The following is a 7,791-nucleotide window of genomic DNA, read 5'->3' as shown; positions in this document are numbered from 1 at the left end:
CTGCCTTATATTCTTTGCTTTCCTCCCATCAAGAGACTCTAATTCCTTAGCCCTTAAATTGGAGCTGACCTCAGTGACTTGCTTTGGAAACTAAGATAGAGAGGATTTTCAAAAAATAGAATATCTTGAATTTTCAAGGTTAAGCTACAATGAAACTTGCATCGTCTACTGAGTTGTCTTGGAACATACTCTCTGGTAGCCCTGAGCTGCCCCAAAAGAATTTTAACTCTAATGAGACTGTCATGCTGGAAAGGCCACTGTGTATGTCTTTAGGTCACCAGTCCCAGCTGAGCCCTGCCTTCCAGCATCCCCTGCTCAATCCTGCTGACTTTCATTGGCTCCTCCAGACCAGACCATCCACCGACTGAATTCCTCTCAGTGACCTCCACTGATGCCATGCAGAACAAAGGAACCACTCAGCAGAACTCTGCTCAAATTCCTGACCTTCAAAATACTGACATATAATAAAATGACTGATTTTTAAGTTTTAAGTCATTAAATTTTGCAGGGGTTTGTTACACAGCAGTAGATAATGGTGCAGTGGAAAGTGTCTGCATAAGCCTACATGTGTTTGTATATATAACTGCTATAATTAAATCCTTACCTTCCTGCTACCTTTTGGTCAATATATCAAGTTTTTATAGGGCTATAGATTTTGTGCCAAGCTGTGCAATTTTTTTTCTAAAGAACATAATTTTATGTGAGGTATTATAAAACCGTAAGTAATAATTCTGAAAGTTTCTAGCAATAATTGATCACGTTGTATCCGATCTATGTATTTATAAAAATTCTGGAGATCTGTCATCTCTTGGTTCTATACACAGGAATTACCCTACCCAAAAACCTAAATTTTTCAACATCCTAACTCTTGAGAGTATTTAAGACTTCTACACTGAAACATGTCTTTGCTTTATGTAAAAAATTCAACACTTAGGGCACCTGGGTGGCTCAGTTAATTAAGTGTCTGCCTTCAGCTCAGGTCATGATCCCATGGTCCTGGGATCAAGTGCGTCATCAGGCTCCCTGCTCACTGGGGAGCATGCATCTCTTTTTTCTCCCCCAGCTTGTGTTCTCTCTTGCTCACTCATTCTCTCAAATAAATAAAATCTTTAAAAAAATTTCAACATTTAGCAAGAAGATATTAACTTATTGATATCTGTTAGCTCTAATAACTATTTATCTAATATATCTACAAAGAGCATTGAATTTAATAGAAATAGTAATATTTAATAATATATATACATGGTACAAAGAGAAACTACTATGACAATGCCTATTATAAAGTATAACTTCTAACTCCCTGTATGCAGAAACTACTTTAAGCTATACAGATACCATAGCCAGAATAAGACTGAAGACAGTTACACTGGAGTATAACTGTCTTGAAACTTGTCATGGTTTCAGCCATGTCCTTGAAGGGTGAGGCCATTGTAAGGAAGAGCTGGGGTTTTTGGAATGAAACTTTAAAAAAAAATAGAACCCAAGACACATGTGATATATCTTAAAGTGTTCTTTATAGTGAATTGTATTTTAAGGATATTAAGAAAAAAGGTTTATTGCTATGTATGTTCCTTTGTAGGCCTTCCAAATAAAAAGAAAGAGTAGATCAAAGGCCATGTTATCCAACCTCAAGAATTAACTTCTCAGTAATTCCTAGGAATGTAAGACCTATGGAGGGAAAAAATTAGTGCTATTAAAAAAATTACCATCTTTTATCAAAAGCAACTCTATTTCCATTATTTTTTTATAGAGGTGCTCATTGTTTTTATTATTTTATAGTAAAGTAAACATGTAGGGAGTAAAAAAACTGACATTCTCAACAGACTTGAGAAATTGGAGCCATCCTGGCTACATATGTTAGGTTGCTGTCTTCTGTAGCCTTTTCCAGACCACTGGAGTATTAGCCAATACCCTGAAGCAACAACGTACATCCTATCTCAGAGTTATTTAAGATTTTTTTTTTATTTGACAGACAGAAGACAGACAGACAGACACAAGTAGGCAGAGAGGCAGAGTTTTTTAAGCTTTTATTTAAGTTTTTATTTAAGCTTTTATTTAAGTTTTTATTTAAGCTTTTATTTAAGTTATTTAAGCTATCTCAGAGTTATTTAAGATTTTTTTTTTGACAGACAGAAGACAGACAGACACAAGTAGGCAGAGAGGCAGACAAAGAGAGAAAGAGAGGAGGAAGCAGGCTCCCTGCTGAGCAGAGAGACCAATGTGGGACTCGATCCCAGGACCCTGGGATCATGACTTGAGCCAAAAGCAGAGGCTTTAACCCACTGAGCCACCCAGGCGCCCTCAGAGTTATTTAAATATGAAAACTGTACATTGTACAATCCATGTAATATGGTGGTTTGCTAAAAGAGAAGCTTAATATTTTTAAAGGACTAATTTATTCCCAAGAAATAATTCACAGTTCAAAGACCAGCTCTAGATTCATTTCCAATACTGAGTATTTTCATAGCTTAGAGTCCTTTGTACTAATCACACTAAACTTATTAATAAAGAAAAGGAAAATTCATAGAATTTTTGAGTACTGAATTAGCATATAATAAGATATCAGTGGAGATAAGTTGAAATTAATATAAGAATTTGGTGATAAACCATCATTTACATAACCAAGCAAATAAATTCAGCCTGTAGACTAAAAATAGAGCCATGTTTAAATTGGAAAAATAATAACCTTTGTTCAATAATAACATTTGTTTGGAGTCTTTATTTGGATAATACAGCAGCGTTTAGACCCATATTTTGGAGTTTGTATTCAATTTAAAATACTATACTAAAAAGAGAAACTGAAAATATCTTCTCTAACATTTAAGTAAAACAAGACTTTCAAATTTCAAAAGAAAATTAATATAAACACTGTGTAATGCAGGAATTTTCACCTCAATCAAAAAAGAAAAGTAAGAAAAAGTCTTACTTATTACCTCCAAACTTACTGCTTCTTTTCCATGAATATAAATAAGTATTTATCCCCAAATCCCCTTTTTCCAATTACTGTTAAATATTTGCTATTACTTTATATAATTTGTGTTCTTGGCCCTTTAAATTTATCTGATTGCTTCAAAGTATGACAGTAACTGAATACGAAATGGCTAGGTAAACGCATTATGGACTTTCAGCCAGCTTGGAAGCGTGCTTGTTATTAAATCTATACCCAAGGAGTATGTGACTCCTGTGGGTTCCTCCAGGCTTCCTCAGAGTTCCAGTCCCTCTCTTCTACAGTTACTTTTAATCTTGTGAAAAGACTCCCAGGAGCAGATTGTAGGAATGGATCTCCTCCAGACTACTCAGGGCACAGGTGTCCCTAAGAGGACACCGGAGAACCAGCAGATGTGCTGTCACTGAGTCCTGGGATGCTGAGAGACCCAAAGGCAAGCATTTGGCACTTTATTCCAGGGCTTGATGACAGCCTCAGTGTACCAGAGAAGCCAAGTCATGCTCCTGCCCAAAGACGAGGGTAGGCTGCTTAAGCCCTAACCAACCCCAGACTCTGGTCTTGCCTTCTCTGAGATAGGCAAGCTGTTTGGGGCGGGGAGGGTGGGGGGGTTAAAGAATAACTCTTCATAGACGTCAGCAACTCCATCAGGAAAAAACTGAGGCATGGCGTGTATGGCAAGAGGAGGTACAATCCATCCAGATGGCCGTCTCTTCAAAGACAGGCACTATCCTATTTGGCAACAACTGTTTCTTCCAGGCTTCATAGCTTACAAATATCTTTAGAAGAGTGCTTAGACAGAGGCTTTGTCTCACTTGAAATTTTTGTCTATTCTACCCGGTTTCCAAGATAGTCCAACTCCTCATAGTCCACTTCCTCATTTTTGTGGCCTTGAAAAGTCTCCTCCCACACTGAATGAGGTCTGGCCGTGTGTGGCCAAACGTGCTACCATGTGACGTCTGAGGCTAGGTCATGAAAGGCATTGCAGCTTTCACTTTAATCTCCACAATTGCTTGTTCTGAGGGAAATCAGTTGCCATGACTTGCAGACACTCAAGGGAACCTAGGGAGAGGCCAACAAAGAGAAGAACAGAGGCTCCAGCCAACAGGCAGCACAAACTTGCCAGACAAGTGAGTGAGGAAATTTGGAAGTGGATCCTCTGGCCCCAGCCATGCTTTCAGCTTCCTACAGCTCCAGCTGACATCTGACTACAAGCGCGGGAAAGCACTCTCCCCTCCAACAATGAGCCTAGACCTTCCTAAATTCCAGGGCAAAACAGAAACCATGGGAGAAAATAAGTGATTATGTTTTTAAGCCACTACATCTTGGGGTGATTTATTACAAATTATTGGAGTAACTGAATTAACACTAGACACCTACTTGATTTATTCCACAAGCTTTTACTAAGTGTCTATTATATGCCAGGCCCTGTGCTAGGCTGCGATACAAAGGTGTACAAGACACAGTTGCTGTTCTCAATTCTGTGGGAACATAGTTGAGTAAATATAAATAATTATACAAGATCTTATGACAAAATGCTATGACAGCACCAAAAAAAAAAAAAATGACTTTTGTTCTTTTGTTAGTAAGACGAGTTTTAGAGTTATTCATTCTTTCAATAAAAATGTATATAGTGCTTCCTAGGAACCAGTCACTGTGATCGGTGATAGACACTGGTGAAAATATGGTGAACAAGACACATCCCTGCTCTCAAGTTTAATAGCAAAAGCTGAGGAGATAACATATAGGAGGAAAGCTAAATCTAGATAATCAAGGTTGCCATATCGTGACCTTGATGAGAGCAGTTTCTGTAAAATGGTGAAAATAAAGAATTAGAATAGAAAGCGGAAGTAGAGGCCGCTAGTGTAGAACATACACATTTTCCCCCAGAATATTAGTAATAGACAGAAGAAGAAAGAAAGGTCAAGAACTTGGTTCTCCTTCTTGCCTATGCACCGGTCTTGCTTCCATCAGCTCTACTGGTTTCATCACCCTGCTGCTCACTTCCGCTTCTTCAATGGTAAGCAGGCCAAGATCACTGGAAGGGCTGGTTCTTCCCATGAGAGACTAGGTGGTGTTTGCCATGGTGAATTCAGCAAGACAGGGAGGCTGCTCTCAACGACACAATCTCAGAATCTCTAGCATATGATCGTTTTGAGTTGATCTGACTTGAGGATGTTTACTGATATTACAAGAGCTCTTCAAAAGCCTAGTCTGTAAAACCAGTATACCAGTTCTCTTTTTTTAAGATTTTATTTATTTATTTGATAGAGATCACAAGTAGGCAGAGAGAGAGGTGGTGGGGAGGAAGCAGGCTCCCTGCTGAGCAGAGAGCCCATTGTGAGACTCGATCCCAGGACCCTGAGATCATGATCTGAGCCAAAGGCAGAGGCTTAACCCACTGAGCCACCCAGGCACCCCCAGTATACTAATTTTTAATTCATGATGAGAACTGTAACTGACAATCCCTAGTATATATAAGAGTGTCTGCTTATCAGGGCTCATGAGTGTCCCCCAAATACATATGTTAAAATCCTAGCCCTTGGTTGGATAATTTTAGGAGGTAAGGACTTTGGGAAGTGATAAGGTCATGAAGGAGAAGGTCCAAAGAATGAGATTAGTGCCTACATGAAAGAGACCCCCACCCCGCAAGAGAGCTCTCTCACTCCTTCCTTCATGCAAAGACACAGTAAAAAGATGGCTGTCTGTGAACTGGGATGCTGGCCCTCACCAGATATCCTTGAACAGAGTACAGGTTCCCTTGAAAGTCTTGGAGCCACTCCTCTTTTTGGTAATCACTCATTCAATCTGAGTCCATTTAATGCTGAATCAAAATTTAGGTCTTAGAAGAGGAAATCTCTATTCCCAAGTCTTTGAAGATTGTTTATTGCTTAGAAAAGTAAATTAGCAAATGGGTTGATATTTTTCTTCCTCAGAGCCTTCTATAAGAGGAAATACATTATATGCACTTTTAAATGCTTTCTAATGAATACTTAGATGAATAAACAAGCCTAACCTAGTATTTGTTTGTTCATTTAAACTGATACCCATTGCTTTCATCAAAATTTATTAACAAACACTGTTAATACAAAGATAATTCACCAGTTTACTTGTCATTGGTATCTGTTAGCTGTCCATAGACTTAACTACAATACATTCATTCCTTAATTTCAATGATATGATATCTGTAGTTATCTTTACAGTCATGAAAACAGAAACAGTGATTTTTGTTTTGAGTTTGAAAAGTGCAGCAAAAATAAGCATTTTCTTAAGTGTCAATGAGACAAACTTTTGTGTCTATGCTGTAGACAGAATCATCCAGAAATCATTGGGAGGTTATAGACAGACCCCAGTCTGATCCGAGATACATGAGCCACAACTGCCAAGTATAGGAAAATAAACATATTTTAATTAATATTAGTTAATCGCTAATTAATATTATTAATTACTAATTAATAATAATTAGTAAATCGTCTTGTCATTTTACCTGCCAAAGTAATTGCATGAATCATTGGTGTTGACCGGAGAGACAGGCAGAGAGAGAAGAGGAAGCAGGCTCCCTGCTGAGCAGAAAGCCCAATGCAGGGCTTGATCCAAGGACTCTGAGATCATGACCTGAGCTGAAGGCAGAGGCTTTAACCCAGTGAGCCACCCAGGTGCCCCCAAGGTCTACTTTAATAACTAAAAATGTCATTCCTAGGAACTCATAGTAACAATCAGTCTGCAATGTGTATAATGCCCAAAACGGAGGGAGTTTCTCAGTGAATATTAATTGATGATGATTGAGATTATTATATGAAGTGTTTGAAGGTGAGAAGAGGCAAAACCAGATAAATTCAATAGAAGAAACTGACCCAGAGTGTTAATACCACTTATAAGTCAGTTGTGCCCAGAGTATTTTAGTAGTTTTTCAGAAAAATAGAAATGTTCTAACAGGTCCGCAGGTTGGTTACAAACCCAGACGATGAAGATAAAAGTGAAGATTGAGGTAGGAAATAGAATTTTTGCAATCCCCTTCTAGCCAAGTCCTAAGGGACCATGCTTTAATATCTACCACTCTTTTTCCAATATTGTTCATCTCTTCTTCTCCACAGGCTCTACCTTCACACACACACACACACACACACACACACACCCCTAGCTTAAAAAAAAAAAAGTAAACTTGATCAGATGCTTCCACAGCTACTATTTGTATTTTTTTTTTAATTCTTCCATTCACTACCAAACTTCTACAAATGCAGAGAGAGCTGTAGGTTTCCCCTATCTCATTATTCATCCCCTCCAAAACTGTATCAATTCCCCAGCACTCTACTGAAACTGCTAGAAGTTATTGCATAAGCCTCATGATCTTTGTGATGTTGTCATTCTGGTCACTGCATTTACCACTTGGGTGACATAACCCATCTTTAAAAACTTCGCTCCACCATTTTCAGGATTCCACACTGTCCTGGGTCCTCATGTTACCTCCAAATCTTTCCTTAATATCTGTCTTTTTTCCCTCTGTACTGTCTCCCTTAGGAAATTCATCAGATAGCACAATATCCACTCTAAAATATCTAACCTCCCTGATGATGGCCACCATTCTATATCTTCAGCCTTGTCCTCTCATGGGAGTTCTACTGGAATTAGAAAGTTCTGGAATTGAAACTTCTTATTTTATTTTTACACAGGTTGAACTCTCATGATTGCTTCTTCTTGGATAAACTAAAGACTTATCAGTGAAAATCAGAGATACAAATTTTCTGAGGAAATGCATGACTTATATACATGCAGGAATTGATGGAAATTCTCCATTTTTACCATATTCATTGCAATTTTACATCAAATATGCATTGCTCAAGAGGAAT

The sequence above is a fragment of the Mustela erminea genome, chromosome 4 (genome assembly GCF_009829155.1).
Source record: "Mustela erminea isolate mMusErm1 chromosome 4, mMusErm1.Pri, whole genome shotgun sequence".
In the NCBI taxonomy this organism is placed as follows: domain Eukaryota; kingdom Metazoa; phylum Chordata; class Mammalia; order Carnivora; family Mustelidae; genus Mustela; species Mustela erminea.
The sequence above is the reverse complement of the archived record's forward strand: the minus strand, read 5'-3'. Positions refer to the sequence as shown.